The sequence below is a fragment of the Lemur catta genome, chromosome 3 (genome assembly GCF_020740605.2).
Source record: "Lemur catta isolate mLemCat1 chromosome 3, mLemCat1.pri, whole genome shotgun sequence".
In the NCBI taxonomy this organism is placed as follows: domain Eukaryota; kingdom Metazoa; phylum Chordata; class Mammalia; order Primates; family Lemuridae; genus Lemur; species Lemur catta.
In genome coordinates this window covers 111,104,504-111,121,543 of record NC_059130.1, presented here as the reverse complement: position 1 = coordinate 111,121,543, position 17,040 = coordinate 111,104,504, and the positions used below count along the sequence as shown (strand labels likewise).

The 17,040-nt window shown below is 38.5% G+C and overlaps 1 protein-coding gene across 5 annotated transcripts in view; it reads left to right on the top strand.

Annotated features, from left to right (window-relative positions):
• Positions 1-17,040, top strand: part of ZBTB40 (zinc finger and BTB domain containing 40) — a 90,452-nt gene that overhangs the window by 23,671 nt on the left and 49,741 nt on the right. For 4 of the 5 annotated variants that reach the window (XR_006733917.1, XM_045546077.1, XM_045546078.1 and 1 more), the window contains exon 2: positions 13,409-13,505. The exons of the other annotated variant lie outside the window; for it this stretch is intronic. The gene's annotated coding sequence lies outside the window, so the exon portion shown is untranslated. The remainder of the gene's footprint in view (positions 1-13,408; positions 13,506-17,040) is intronic. 5 annotated transcript variants of the gene reach the window in all.

Below are 17,040 nucleotides of genomic sequence, written 5' to 3'. Positions count from 1 at the left end.
CCAAAGTTAAAGGCAGTAGAGAAGTTATCCTCTTTTGAATTTTTTTTGTTGTTAGCTCCTTAAGTTAGCGCTCTTGTCATACTCCCTGGTGATGGATGAGGGAAAGATAGAGATGAAAATAATTCTCACTTCTTCGAAGACAAAAGAAAAAGCTCACAGCACTCAGAGGAGAGGAGAATGGAGTTCATCTGTGAAATGTACACAGAGGGTACTGGTGGCCGAGTGATCTGCCTAGTGTGACAGGACAGTGTTGCAGGAAGCTGAGGGTCCATGGTCTCTTCAGTGCTCTGGTACTTAGCTACAAAGATGTAAGAAAAGAAGCATTTAAGCTGAAAGTGGCCTCTTCCCAGCTGTGCCATAAGCTCCTTGAGAGCAGGGATTATGCTGAATTTCTTCTCCATGTAGTGCCAAGCCTCAGTTAAGGGCTGAGCTCAGAGAAGATGTGCTGGATGGACGGGTGCATCCTGTTCACTGATGAGGCTGGGAAACGGCTTTGGAGTTTCCCAAAACCGTGGCTGCTGTGGCCACATGGGCTCCCACAGCCCTCAGCTGCCCTATGACCAGCTGCATGGCCTTGGACAGGGGATAGGAGGGGTTGAGGAATGTGCGCAAGACACCTCACATAGCACGGCATAGGTAGGCTCTGCATCATTGTTATCTGCTCTTATTTAAAAACCACTTTATTTACTGTGAATCTTTGCAATGCCTCTGAAGGGAGAAGTTACCGAAAAAAAAAAAAAAAAAAAAAGTAGGAGAAAGACTCTAGGATTAAGAGCTTCACTGCTTTTTAAGTTGTTAGGCTTGGGCAGTAGCACTTAGTGGTAAAAGTTCCAGCTCTGGAGTCAGACAGCGTGAGTTCATTTACCAACTCTGCCACTCACTGGCTTTGTGATTTGGGGCAGGTCATTTAATCTCTCTAGGCCTTCACTTCCTCAGTTGAAAGTTGGGTTAATAATAGTAACTACCCAACTGGTTGTGCAAAAATTATATAAGGCTACCAATGTAAAGTGCTTGGCACAGTGCCTGGGATATAAAAAATGCTTGATAAATTTTAGCTACTATTGTTAACCTCCCAAACTGTGTCTTTTTCCCCTTTCTAAAATGTCTTCCTCTTTGCTTCCCACTGGAATATATATCTAAGATATAGGTAAGAGGAAGAGTCTCATTTTTGTCATTAGTGAACTGGAAGATCTTAAAACACTTCTTAAGGCCTTGGTTTCCTCATCTATGAAATGCTTGGCAATTTCAAAAGTTATTTGTATCTCTTAGTTTTCAGTGAGTTTAAGGTTTTGTATGAAATCTCTCAGATTATAGCCCAGCATTCTTGTCATGAGATGTCTAACTCTCCCCATTTCTTCTCCCTTTCTTAGCTGACTCTCATCTGGGACCAGCTGTATGAAACTAGCAATGTGGTTGTCTGTGAATTCTTTTCTTTAAAAAAAAAAACTATGTAATATTTGACGTGTATACAAGATACATACGTAACTTAAAAGTGATGAAGTGGAGTGATAAAAACTAATATTTTGGCAAGTGTATTTTTATGCATCCTTTTCTGAAGGTGATGATAGCTAACATCTAATGAATGTTTACACTGTTACAGAAACTGTTTTGTGTGCTGACTCATTTGCTTATTAATAATTAGCTTATTAATTCTTACAATTAATTAATGAGATAAACACTAATATTATCCCCATTTTACACATGAGGAAACTGAGACTCAGAGAATTAAGCAATTTGCCTAAAGTCATACAGCTAGTAAGGGGGACAGAGCTGGGATTCACTCCCTGGGCTGTCTGTCTCTGGAGCCTGTGCTCCAGCCCCTTCACTGTTGAGCACATGGCCTCTGGCATCATCATGCCTGGTGTGGTATTCTTCAGTTGCCAGAGCCCTTTAATCTTTACATTAGACAGGTATCTTTGAATTTGATATTTGGTACTTTGCTAATGTGTGATCCAAATTTATTTTGTGTTGAAGAACAGTATATTATGATAATCAAGTTGATGAAAACTTAGAAATCATTCATGTTTTTAGGTCAAAGCAAAATGCCTGTCAATACCAGTGACAAAGCCAAGGGTCTTTTTAACACCTAAGAGGTTGGATTTGAAACCATTGAAGTGGTGATTGCTTGTTGAGACTCTTAACTCCAGGACAGGAGAGTTGGCATTAAGAATAATGCAGTCACAATCCCCAGTCACTCATTAGATGATTGTGTTGCTCAGGAGATTTTGCAGTTTGGTCTGTACAGAGTGATCTTGGGTGAACTACTGGACCACAGCATGGCCTGGAAAGGCACCTAAATCTCTCAAACCTCCTTCTGTTACAATAGCCTTGAAAGATCTCTTGTTCTATGAATTAGTCAGAAGATAAGAGGACATAAGCAATTTGTTATGCTGAACATTTGATGTTTCACCTCGTATTTTATAGAATGCCTAAAAAGAAGAGTTTCATTAGAAATAGAGAGAATCTCGAAAAAGAAATTAGTTGAATAGACTGGTTATTAGAGGCCCGTCAAGAATCAGATGCTAGCTACCAGTTTTGAGATTTGGAAAAAAGCCTGTCTAGCGGTCCTTAATCTTCTCCATGTCTCTGCCTCCTTGGGAATCTGTGAGGTGGTGGTCATGGTCATGGTCATCATCACCATGGTGGCTAGCAGCTAATCTGTTGAGCGCTTTCTACTACGTCTGTGGCATATTCTGCCAGTGCTCTAGCTGTGTTAACTCATTTAGTCTTCTAGCAACCGGATGAGAGAAGTACTACCATTACCCCTATTTTGCGGATAAGGAAACTGAACCCCAGATAGCTTAGATAATTTGCTCAAGATTACGTGGTTTGTAATTGGACATTCAGGATTCACGCCCAGGTAGTCTGACTCCAGCCCCAGCTTTTAACCGCTAAGATACACTGCTGCTCACGAAGGCTGTGGGCTCTCCTTGAGAAGGTGTGGAGTTGGACAACATCGCATGTATAGTAATTTAAAGAGCATCTGGATTCGTTCTGCCATACCCAGTCTCTGGACTTGGGTTTGAATGCCACCTTAGAACTTCTGTAAATTCCTTTTGGGTAGATATTATGTCTTATTTAACTGTGCTTGGTACATAGGAGCTAAATAAATGTTTAATGAATGATGGAATGTTGGAAATGACACTAGTGTTGGAGCCAGACCTAGGTTTCTTTTCTTTAATTTTCTGGTTATAAAAATAATGCCTGTTTACTACAGAAAGTTTTGAAAAGTATGAAGAAGAAAATAAGTCCCCCATAATGATACCACTTAAGGATAACCACTCTTAGCATTTTGGTATATTTTTTGTATTTTTTTCTCCCTCCTCCTCCTTCCTATCTTCTGTATTTTTTAATGTAAATGTGTGTGTGCATACACACATATTTTTAAACCAAATTGGAATTATACATATATTCAGCTGCATGCTGGTTGTTTTCCTTTTAGTGTGTTGAGAGTATTTTCCCACATTATTAAAAATCTTCAAGTGCCTAATGAAAAAAAAATTATTTAGATACAATTCACATAACATACAATTTACCATTTTAAAGTGTACAATTCAAAAGTCTGTGTAAACATCACCACTTTCTAATTCCAGAACCTTTTTTTAATTACTCCAAAAAGACCCCACACTATATCCATTAGCAGTCACTCCCGATTTGCTCCTCCCTGAAGCCTCTGACAAGGCTCATCTACCTTTTGTCTCTGCGGATTTGCCTGTTCTGGGCATTTAATGTAAATGGAATCATACAGTAATAGGTGGCCTTTTGTGTCTGGCTTTTTCTACTTAGCATAATGTTCTCAGTATACATTCATGTTGTAGCATGTATCAGTACTTAGTTCCTTTTTATGGCTGAATAATGTTCCATTGTATGGATATACAGCATTTTGTCCATTAGTTGATAGACATTTAGGTTTTTTTCCATTTTTTGGCTGTTATGCCTAATGTGCCAATGAACATCACAAGTTTTTGTGTGAATATGTCTTTTCACTTCTCTTAGATGTATACTTAGGAGTGGAATTGCTAGATCACATGGTATCTCTCTCTGTGTTTAACTTTTTGAAGAATTGCCAGACTAGTTTCCACAGTGGCTGCACCATTTTACATTCCCACCAGCAATTCTATGAGGGTTTCAATTTCTCCACATCCTCAGCAATATTTGTATTTTATATTTTTGTTTATTTATTATAGCCATCCTAGTGTATGTGAAATGTTATCTCATATGGCTTTGATCCACATTTCCCTAATAATTAATATCTTTTCATGTGCTTATTGGCCATTTTGTCTATTTTTGGAGAGATGTCTATTCAACTCTTTGCCCGTTTTTTAATTGGCTTATTTGTCCTTTTATTGTTGAATTTTAAGAGTTCAGGATATTATATTCTGGTATACAATATGGAAACTAGACTCTTGTCAGATATATGATTTGAGAATATGGAAACTAGACTCTTGTCAAATATATGATTTGAAAATATTTTGTTCCCATTTGTGGGTTGTCTTTTTACTTTCATGATAGGGCCCTTTGGTATACAAACGTTTAATACTTTGATGAAATACAGTTTATCTGTTTTTCTTTGGTTACTTGTTCTTTTGGTATTATGTAGAGCCTAATTTTAATAGTTGCATAGTATTGTATAATATGGCTGAATACCATATTTACTTAAAAACCTCATACACTTAAGTTTTCAGGGTTTGTTTTTTTTTTTACCATTAATGCTATTGCTGTGAATGTAGTGTACGTAAATATTTCATTGCATTTCTAGTTTATTTCTATATTGACAGATTCCTAGAAGTGGGTCTAAAAGGCATAAACATTGAAAAATTTTCTTTCCTCTACTACTATGATGGATTTCTCATTCTTTTTTATTTGTCTATAATTATACAACTGATATATAAACTAATTCTGGTAAAACATTCAAACAGTACAAATAAAGCATACCCCTCCCCACCCCCTCAAATTTTCATGTCTCTCTCTAAGGACATTTTTATAGCTTTAGATGAGCTCTGCATTACTTCTAGATTATTTACCAGATTACTTCCCTGTAAGGTTTCACCGGTTTATATTTCCATCAGCACTGTGTGGGTACCTATCTCATTGCTCCCTTTCCTACATTTATTAATGTAGGTAGTATTTTTGTAGTAATAGCGGCTAACACTTAGCATTTACTGTTGACAGTCACTTTGCTAAAGAAATTCAGAAGCATTATCTTGTTTCGTCTTCACACCAAAACTGTGAAGACCATGAGGCTCACAGGGATTAAAGTGATATGCCCAAGGTCACTGAGTATGTGTTCACGTTAGTCTACCAGTTGGTCTGGAGTCCACGATCTAAAACTACTGCTTCCTAATAAATTTTGTCATTGAAAAACGTTTCTGATTTGATACTTTAATTTGCATTCTTCAGTTATTCCTGAGGGTGAATTTTTAATCAGTTTATTGACTTTTATTTCTGTTTTGAATTATGTTTTTTTCTTTCTAAAATTTTTAAAAATTTTAAATGTTAGTTTTTTCCTTACTGACTTGTATAATCTTTCTATTCTAATAATAATAACTACTTATTTTTCAGTTCTTATATGACATAAAGTACTCACTGGTTTATCATTTATCTTATAGTTTTGTTGATGGTGTTTTTTTTTTAAAGCTTACATTTTTATGTAGTCAAATTTATTGCTCATTTGTGAATTTCTTCTGTTTCCTTTATGTGTAGAAAGGACTTCTCTATCCTGACCTCACTTAAGTTTTCATTAATATATTACTTTTTTTTTTTTTAAGAGACAGGGTCTTACTATGTTGCCCAGGCTGGAGTGCAGTGGCTATTCATATCATGGAGTAGTGCAATCATATCACACTATAGCCTTGAACTCCTGACCTCGAGCAATCCTCCTGCCTCAGTCTCTCGAGGACCTAGGACTACAGGCACACTTTGCTGCACTTGGCAATATTACTGTTTAAATATCTTAGTCACTTTAATGTTGTTGTTGTTGAGTCACGAATTCACCTTACGGTTCTAATGACAGTGGTTTGGGAAATTTGCAATCATGTATTTCCTGAGACACTTTGGGGAAGTTTTATGGCTTGATAGGTATTTTCTCATTGAAAGAGCTATCAGTGGCTGATATTTTAATCAGCATTGAAAAAAAAAAAACCCGGTAAATAGGCTGTATAACATACCTAGTGCTTAACCAGTTTGTGAGATACATGGAAGCCAGGAAGCCCACAACTGAGGGCCCGTTGTGTGTACTTAGGAGTTTGGTATTTTGGTTCAAGTGGTGGCTTGAAAGCTCAGAAACCTGGGTCCTGGTTTTGGCCTTGCTATTACCTAGATAGATGACTTGGTAGATCACTTAATTTCTATCAGTTTTTTTATCTATGAAATGATAGAACTGATTTACATAGTCTCTAAGGAGTCTCTAATTGCATAATTTTGATTTTTATTATCCTTCTGATAAGGAATCATTTCATCTATGTTTGGTATTGATAAACTTTTTAAGTTTTAATCAGTGATGAGTGGCCTGAAGGAAGTCAGAGTAACAAGTGGAGGGAAAGAGAATGAGAATTGAGTTGGCTACAGCCAGAGTATGGTCAGTGACCCAGAAGGAAGCTGGAAGGGGGCTAAGTTTGAAGTGAGTTGGGAGCTTCCTTGGGCTCAGGCTCCTTGAAGGAGGAGTAGTTCTGATCTGCTGTAGACAGATGTCCAGAGCACCGAAAGATTATGGCCAGGCCCAACAGCAGGGTGCTCCTTGCATTCTGAGAGAGAGAGAGAGAGGTACTGGAAAATTAGCACATGATCAGTGCTATTAGATATGCGCAAAGGGTTATCTTAAAGGTAAAGCTGAGGTCAGCAATGCAACTATATCAAAAGGGCAGTTGGAGCCACGGAAGAGTCCAGAAATGGGTGATGGAAGGAATAATACAGAACGTCACTTGGCAGTGCCCATTGACCCTCAGACCCTCCCTGCACAGTTTGGGGGCCAGGCATTTACTATCATGGCAGACAGATGCACCAGGCTTCCACTAAATGTTGCTTGCATACAGCTAACTCCCTTTGCTCTCTTCTGTGACTCCTAAGAAGCTTTCTGATGATATTTGATCTTGGCACCTGGATTTTTCCCACAGATAACTGCAAAGAATAAGCATATTTCACCTTGTGAATTAATGAATTGACTTTCTGATTTATATTTCTTCTGAGTTTAGATAGTGTGATCCAACCTCCCCGAGTCCAATTAACTATGAGACTTTGACAGGATAGGGTTTCTGTATCGGCAAGGTTGACAATGAAACTAGACCTTCTGGTAAATTAAGTTCAAGCCATCTTGGGAAGTCTCTTGGCAGCCAGCCAGCCAGCGAGTCGGCCTGTTCCAGCAGTGCCCTTGCCCGGACGCTCATCTCCATCCATCTTTTAGCAGAGACCAGCAGAAGAAACAAGGGGCCTCAAATGTAGGTGCTCCTGTCAGGCCTCCCCGCAGTATGTCTCTGTCTGTGAGAGGACTGGGGAATGATAGCAGTGAGCCCAGAAACCCTGTCAACCAGAGAGACGAACCTGGTAGTTGAGAACAGGGAGCCAGCGAGGCACATCTGCATTTGAGTTCTGCTCAGACTTACTAGCTTTGTGGTCTTGGGTAGCTTGTATAACCTTGCTGGACATTTGTTTCCTCATCTACGGAATAGGGATATAAGGGTGTCTTCCTCACAGGGGTGTTAGGGGAATTAAATGAGAAAGTGTATGAGAAGTGCTTAGCAGAGTGCCAGGCATTATTACTGTGACAGAGCAGTTGATGACCTTGCCAAAGGCATTCCAGAGATTCAAGGACAAGAAAAGGAGCAGAGACCAGTGGATTGGGCAGAAAAGATGTTTCAGTCGCCTCCTCTGCACCTTATTGATGAGGGAGAGATTCCCACCTGTGCTTACTGGATGGCTGAATGCATGGCACTGACAGTGGGCATGTGAGCTCCACAGCAGTTTATTGGTCACATGTACTCACAGCCTGGAAGGGGAGGATACCACAGCACACAGGCCCTCATGGGGCTGCACTTAGGAGCAGAGCAAACAACCAGGCGGTGCTGTGGGAGACCCTTTGTATTAATAACATCAAGAGAGTGAGGCGCCCCTGGCTCCTGCCAGAGGATGTGACTGGCTTGTTGGAATAATTTTGGGGGCTGGCTGGGAACCAAAACCCACTTCCCAAGAATAAGCAGGAATTGCACCTGGTCCCTTTAATAAGAAGAATTGTCTGGCTAGGGGACCTTATCCACTTATCCACAGGAGCAGAGTGGGGAGAGGTACTCGCGGTTAGGCTGTTTGAGGCACTCCTGATTTTACCAGATATCAAGACAGCATATAATATTGAGCTTTAATTTTAGACTTTACACTACAAAAGAGAATACTAGCCTTGAAATGCTATTTAATACCACTTTCAGGGGATCTGAGTAGGAGGCCATGGGAAGACCAGTAGAGTTGTCTGATTCTATGCAGGAAGACAGATGCCATAGTGGCTAGAAAGGAGATGTCACAGTAGGTCATGAGCCAGTACTCTTCACTGAATTCAGTTCAGCAAACATTTATTGATTGGCTGTATCATCTAGGTCCTTCCAAGGCTTCACTGGGTCCAGTTGGCCACTTCACTCTAGATCAGGAGCAGTTTGACCTGGGACAAGGGACTGCTTGCTGGGTCTAGTTACTTTTTTCCTTGGCAACAGCCAGGGAAGCTGGGCTGGCCCTGGAAGAACAGGTTGCTGGACTGCATTCCACAGGAGTTTGGGTTGGTACTAAGAGGCCACAGAGCTATTTGCCTAATGCCTGGTTTTAGAATTCTCTATATTGTGTAGATTTATTCCCAGAGCTGCTCTGGAGTTTTGTTTTTCTGTCCAGAGCCAAGGGCAGGTACAAAAGGGAAAGATTTGAGGATGACTTGTGACTGTTTAGAAGTTGTTTAAAACATATTTGACAATAATTAGATATGAAAAAATATGATTTGAGAATAGGCAATGTCATGTAGTACTTTGCTATTCAGAGACGGTTCCTTGAACCAACAGCATCTGTGTTACTTGGAGCTTATTAAAAATGCAGAATATCGGGCCCCACCCAGAACTTTTGAATCATAATCTTTTCACTGACAAGATCTCCAGGTGATTCTTATGCATATTAAAGTTTGAAAGGCCAGGAATGGTGGCTCATACTTGTAATCCCAGCACTTTGGGAGGCCGAAGCAGGAGGATTGCTTGAGCCCAGTTCAAGACCAGCCTGAGCAATATAGTGAGACCCCCCCATCTCTACAAAAAAAAAAAAAAAAAATTAAAGTTTGAGAAGCTGTTCTAGTAGATAAAAGGGCACGAGCTTCATAGGGTCGGACAGACCATATGAAAATTTCATTTCCTCTACTGATTTGCTATGTGTCCTTGAGCCTGTTACTTAACCTCTCCACTATTAGGAGAGTTATTTGGAAATTGGGTTTAACTGTCTTGCTGGGTTATTAGTATTAAAGGAGGCAATACGTAAAAAGTACAAAGAAACATAATAAAGTACTTAAATATCAGAAGCTATTAGTGGATATTTGATAAGTAATATCCTAGATAATTTGGTAGAATATGAAAAAAGAGAGCAGGCTATCATTAGGGTTAACTTTGTCATGAGGTATGGATTGGTAATTGAGGAAAATGTGGTCTCCTCAGCAGATGGGGCAGTGGGTGTGGTTGGCTCACTGACCACTTCCCTCAGGGTGAGACTATAGGGGTTCATGTTAAGTCACCAAAAGTTGACAGCTGTACTTCTTAATGGCCGAGCTCTTGGAAGGGAGAATTAGTTGCAAAAGTAGTTGCTAAGTCTGACCATCCAATGAGGCCTTTGTGTTAAAGAGGAAAGAACCTTGTCTTAGGAATTGAGACCTGGGCCCAGTACAGATTCTGCCCTTTATTAACTCTGTGGCCCTTAACAAGGCAGTTAGTATCTCTGAGCCTTAGTCTTCATCTGTAAAACAAGGATAAGTGAGATTATGAGCTGTAAATCCCAATACGTAAGCAAAGTGTTATTTTCTCAGCATCATCCCTTCTTGGTTCCTATGATAGGGTCCACTAGACAACCTCCTGAATCCCCAGAGGTGAATTTTATGCCTGATTCAGCCCCTTTAGGATCTTCTATGCTGCAGTTCTTCAGAGCTGTTTTGCTACCTGGATTTCCAGTGACTGGGATGTACCTTAGGAAAGCAGACAGGCCATTCAGCTATTGCTTCAAATCTCAGGGATTGGAACTGATATAGATGAGCATTTGGGGAGGAATAGTGATGATAGTGATGATAACATTAGAAACAATGATGACAACACATACGAAATCTGTCCTATGGAACATCAAATACAATAATCTGCCTCAGGCCTTCAGTATAAAAGAAGAGACCAAATGACAGCTGCTTTTGAACTTGAGAAATCTGGGCCCACTAAAAGCTACAGTCACCCCTTTCTAACCTCACCAATCCTCCTTGCATTCTCAGAAATAATTGCTAGGGGTTCTCTTTTAACTTAACTGATTCCTTAGATACCTTACATTTTAAATCATCTTTTTGTGTATAGCAAATCCCCCATTTCTTGTCTCTGAATGTGTGATCTTTGCTCTAATCGTATTGAGAGTACCTGTTATTTCACCTGACTCGAGTTGTTTGTGAGACACTATGTAGCCACGGGGTTAAAGCAGAGTAGGATCAGAGAGCATCTGAGCCTCTTGGGACCTCAGTTTCCTCCTTTAAAAGGGAAGATTGGACTAAGGTCATTTGGTCATGTGACAAGAGTACGTGATAGATAAAGTAATGAACTCCTGTTCAGTGAAAGCAATGAATAGGTCTCTCCAAGGTCCCTTCCAGCTCTGTGGTTCTGGCAGAGCCCAGGCATCAAGATAGAAGTCAAGATTTTATTCAAGAGCTAGGGATTATCAATAGCAACAATAAAACAATACTTAAAGCAGGTAAGGTTGCATCGAGCCAGGCTAAAAGAAAGATGTCTCAGATCATGGGGTAGGTGTGTCCAAAGGAGAGTGCAGAATTGTTAGGGGAACCAGAATCAAGGACCTTCATCAAGAATTAGAATGGCTTTTCTCTCTTTGATGTTGAAATACAGAAATCCCCAGGCAGAGTGTCCAGCTTTTGCTCCATGAACCTCCAATTGTTTATTGGTAGACATGTTTGTATCGGAAGCCTGTTACTCATTCCTGGTGCTAATCTCCTTCGCTTGTTAGTCCATCCCACCTGTCACTGGTAGTGCTCTGCTTTGATTGTGCTGTTCCCACTTCAGAAGCGCCTTTATCAAACAGCAGGTGTAAGTTCCTCTGCTCATTATCTGGCTTTGTGCTCCACACTTCTTACATGGCTGTTTTTAGAGACCCACTGTAGCCAGCCCATGTTAATCATGATAGTGGGGACAACTACTTATTGGTGCCTTTCCGAAGCCAGCTGCAGTGCCAGTTGTCTGTGCACATATATTATTTCCAGCACACATGCCAAGTGTGCCTCTTCAGGGCCTAGGTTCGTGTTTCTCCCTCTGTCTGTAGTTCTTCACCTTTTCAGCCTTGTCTGTTGAAATTAAACCTAACTTTCATTACCAGCTCCAGCCCTTTCCTTTTCTTGCTACTCACTGGGATCAGTCTTTTTTTTTTTTTCTCTTCTCTCCACTTCCTTTCCCTCTTCTTGTCTCTTGTGGATTGAGTCCTTTTAAGAGTTCTGTTTTTGATCATTCCAGTGTTGGGTCAGCTTTATTACCTGTGAATAAGGATCTTGTTTTATATTTCACTTGTCTCCCACACAGCACCTAGCAATGTGCTGAGTAAATGGTGGGCAATTGTCCCATAAATAGTTGTTGGTTGACATGTGTGTATTGCTGGCTGAAGACTTACGGGAAAATAAGTACAGTAAATCAGGGAATAGCAGGTCCAGTTCTCTGAGGCACAGAAAACAGCCCCTTACCCTCTAGGAGTGACAGCAAAGGCCTTTGCATGAGGGCCTTGCTAGGGAACTTGCCAGCATTTGTGGATTTCAGAACATCTACTTTAATTAAGCAATGACTATTGAAACTGTAAATCTGTAGTATTCTTCCCTGGTCGTTAAAGGGATTCCACGTTTCTTACAAATAATGACTTGGTTCTCACTTTTGCTTTTTCTAGTTTTTCTCCTGTGTGTGACTGTTGTTTCTTTGTAACTTAGAGAATCCTCAAACTTTCAAATCCTTTTTGGTAGACAGAGTAAAAATTTAAATAAATAAATATTCTTTGTGCTCCTTTTAGAAAGCTGGCCTAGTTTCTACTTTGTGTTGAATTCCCATTTGTGTTTTGGGTCATTATGCAGTACTTGGTTCAGCCAATTAAGTTTCTTCTAAGTATCTTTATTCTATATCAGTATAGTCTTTTCTTGAGGCTTTAATATTGTTCCTTTGAGGAACATCCATCTTTCTGGTGTTCTTCTGTTGCTTAAACGTTCTTCCCATGGGACCTTTGACAATTTTCTGAGCCTAGCAATTTCAGTAAGTGCTTAATAACATAATTTAGGTTCCCTCTATATGTGAGTCTACAGGACTTAGAGATTCCAACATGCAATGTTCCACTATAGTTTCTCACCTATGAAAAGTACAGTTTCACCACGTTATATGTAGTGCTATATTCTGTCTCCTTCGTTTAACTTCCTTGCAAAGTGAATTAGGCAGAAACCCAGTAAAATGTATGTTAGAGGCTTTTACATTTCAGTTGTGAGATCAGCAAAGTATAGTTTAACCTCTATAGTGTACTTCAGTAGTCCCCAAATCACTAGTGTCTCCCCCATGACTATATATATTTATTTAATAACAGAATTCTGTACCTTAAAGTAATCTGTGAAGACTATATAGTTAATTGTTTATTTACAGATAGATACTTAAGCTATCAAGTCAGATGGCTAGTTTCAAAACTGTTTAATGGGATGATTTCATAGCCTCTCTTGGTAAATAAGAGCTAACGCAAATAGTGCTTACTACATGCCATGCACTGTTTTAAGTGTAAATACACCCACACACTAATAAGCAACATATGGCTGACTTTAAAGAAATCCAATCAGAGGATCTCTGTCTTTTAACGAGAAAGATTAATGTTTCTTGATTGTGACAACAAATACATTTGGACTTATTCCTGCCATCTTAATATGTTTTCTATTTATCAAACTTTTCTAGCCTTCCTTTTTTTCTTTTCCTGCTTAATATTGGATTAATCACATTTTCTTTATTCTCTTTTATACCTCTTATTTGTAAATATTTATTTAGCTTCTATTCCCTTATATCCTTACATGTTAACAAACATGCTTCACTTAACAAAGGCAAAAGTTAATTGTTATTTTTGTTGTCCTGTTGACTCTTAGAACATCCTAACTCTAGCCTCCTCTCATTTCCATGTTGTTGATTTTTTATTTCAGAGAGGCAGTGGATTACAGTGTTTAAGAGTACAAACCTCAGCACCAGACTGCCTGATTTTGAACCCCACCCTGTTATACATTAGCTGTGTGACCTTGGGTAAGTTGTGTAACCTTTATGTGCCACAGTTTTCTTATCTGTAAAATGGAGGTGATGAGTACCCACTTCATAGCGTTGTTGAAAGGATTAAATGAGTTAATATATGCAAAACATTTAGAACAATGCCTGGCACATAGTAAGCATTCCATATGTGGTTGCTGCTGTGATTGTCATTATTCTATCTTGTTTTTAACCCTTCCTTCCCATATCTGTTTTTAAATAGTTGGCGCATTTTAGATATAGCAACATAATTGGTAATTTTTAATTGAGATATAATCAATGTACATTATGATGATCTTAAGTGTTGATTTGAAGAATTTTGACAAATATCTACTTGTAACCTCCTCCCCAAATAAGATGTAGAACATTTCTATTCCTCTAGAAAATTCCCTTCCTACACCACCCCCACCACCTCTACACAACCACTACCTGATTTTTATTGCAGATTGGTTTTGCCTTTACTTCTGTTTCCTATACATTGGATCATATAGTATATACTCTTTTGTGTCTGGCTTTGACAAAACATAGTATTTTTAAGATTCATCCATGTTGTTGCATGTGTAGTAGCTCCTTATGAGAAATTGCCAAATAGTTCCTCAGGTAGTTTTACCGTTTTACACTTCCAACAGCAGTGTATGAGAGTTCTAGTCACTCAACATTCTCACCAGCTGATTTTTATCAGTCTTCCTGATTTTAATGATTTTAGTAGATATGATGTTTAGCAATTTCTTTGCTTGCTGCTTGCTATTTTTTTCTTACATAGTCTCCCTTCTTTCTGGTTCCATTTCCTTCTCACAGTAATTCTTTCAGTGACAGTCCGTGAATCTCTTAGTTTGAAATTCAGCCTCAAATGTAGTTTATCATCATAAAGATACTTAATTGATTGGTATTTCCCTTAATATTTGAAAACTGTTACTCCATATTCTTCTGAATCTATTGTTACTAATGAGAAGTTTGTATCAGTCTAATTGTCATTCTCTTGTAAGTAATATCTTTTTCTTTGGTTTACTTAAATTTTTCTTTCTGTGTTGATATTTTGAAGTTTTTCTTCATGAGACTCATGTCTGTCTTTAATTCTAGAAAATTTTCAGAAATTATATTTTCATATTGCTTCTCCCACACATTCAATCATTGTCTCCATCTGGAATGCTGAGTAGATGTATGTTCAACCTTGTCATTCTATCTTACATGCCCCTTAACCTCTCTTTCATATTTTCTCTCTTTTTAACTCTCTGTTACCTTCTGAGCAATTTTCTCAGACTTGTCCTAATCACTGATTTTCTCTTTAGCTATGTCTAATCTATTTAATTTATCAATGGATGAATTTCAGTGACTTAATTTTTTAGTCCTAGAAGTTCTTTTGGTCCTTTATTACTTCTTCCTATTCTTTTTTTCATACTGTCTTGCTCTTTCATTATAGCATTATTTCATTTTGCTTGTTTATTAAATGAAGCACAATTAATTTCTAGCATTTTTACAGTATTCTATAATTTTTGTAGTTTTCAGTTCTTTAAGATGATGTTTCATCTGTGTCTAATGACTTTTCATCATGGTGAAGTTACATGACTCCTTTCCTCATGTGACTTTTTATTTTTATTTTTTGCCTTTTGGTGGAGGAGAGGGTAGGGACCCTCTTCTGTGACACTCCAGCATTTATCTATCAGGGTGGAGCTTTTCTTGTTTTATGTTTCTCCCTCACCTCCAACTCCTGTTCCTATTCCCCTATCCCCCTATAGGCATCCACTCTAATGTATTTGATAAAATGTCTTTGACTGCATATGTAGCCTTATCTAATATATGGTATTATACTTTAGAGCTCATCCTGTTTATTTTTTCACTCAGTACTGAATCCTTATGAGCTATTCATGTTTCTGTCTGAATAGCTAGTTGTTTCTCCTGTCTAATAATGCACTATATTTCATAGCGTACATCTGTACATTTACTTAAACAGTCTTTTCATGATGGGCATCTAAATTACCTCTCATCTCCCTAGTACCACAAACAGTGACCCAGTGATCTTTCTGGCCATATTTCCTTATGGACCTGCATGAGAATTTTTCTAGTATACACATACAGGAGGATGATCTCTGGGTCACGAGGCATATATGCACAACTTATCTCATGAAATATTATCAGTTTGCTTTTGCAGAGCAGCTGTATCAATTTATCTACCCACCAATGATGCCCTGGGTTCAAATCTAGGTTCTACCATATGTTACTGTGAGACCTTAGAGAAATTACTCAGCCTCTCTGGGCCTTAGTCTCCCCATTAGTAAAAGGAATAATAACAGTATCTGCCTCATCCGGTTGTAAAGAGGATAAAAGGAGTTAAAATCTGTAAAGCATATAAAGCATTTCCTGACTATAATAGACATCAAATAGATGTTAGCCACTATTATTATCATAATAATTACTATTACTGCTTGTTAGCCAATTTGCCTGTTTTTTTTCCCTTTGGATTTCAGTTTTGTTCTTAAGATTTATAGGAAAGAATATATAATTTCTTGGATTTCAGTTTTTTCCCTGAGATTTATAGGAAAATAATATATAATTTCTTATATTCTAGATATTAATTCCTTGTTGCCTTTGAACTTTGCAAATATTATCTCCCATTTCTGTCCTTTGTCTGTTAATCTGTATAGAGTTCTTTGACAAAAACTTTTAATACCTTTGTAGTCAAATTTATTCTCTTTTTTCAACTTTTGGGGCATTGTTGAAGAAGTCTTTGCCTACCCTTGCTTCAAAGTTCCCCTCTGACATTTTCTACTGTTAGCTTTTATAGATTTACTTTTTAGGTCTTCCACATATGGTTTGTAATAATGAACCTCTTTTCTGTTTTTCTTTTTTTCCTGTGTGAATCCCTGTGCTTTGGATTATGGAAGAAATTTTGTTTTTTCTGCTACATGCCAGAGACCAGTTTTTAGGTTAATTTCTCAGCTCAAGTTCCTGTATGATACAGTGTAAATTTGGATCCCACACTTCTGTATGGCATAGCCTACATTTAAGATTTCTTATGGGTGGCTTTTCTCTTATTCAAGGCCTAGATAATTAGCAACATTTATCACCATTTCCCTGAGCCAGAGAAGAGAGATATTTTAGACTGCGTATCAAGGACGGATAGGTGTTCGAGGCTCTGGGCTTTATGCAAGGGTCTCGGTTCTAGCTCCCCCACCTTCTACCTGCCCGAGGCTACATTTGCAGTCTTTATGTGAGCATTAATGCTTCCTCCTCCAAGCCCAGGGATTGTACAGGAGTTTGAAACCCCTGTGGGCCACCATGGTCTCAACTCCCACTGACGGTTCTAGCTTTGATTTTGATGTCTCTTTCATTTCAGGTGCCTGGGGATTTCCTCTTTTTTTCTTTTCTTTTCTTTCCCTTTCCCCTAAAGCTTGACTATATTTTAAAAGCATTTTTACTATGTTTTATCCTCATTTCTGTGTATTTGTAGTGGGAGAAAAAACCCATTTACATCAGCTCAGTGTGCCATTTTGCCACAAGTCTATTCTTTAATTCCTATTAATCTTAGCAATTTTTT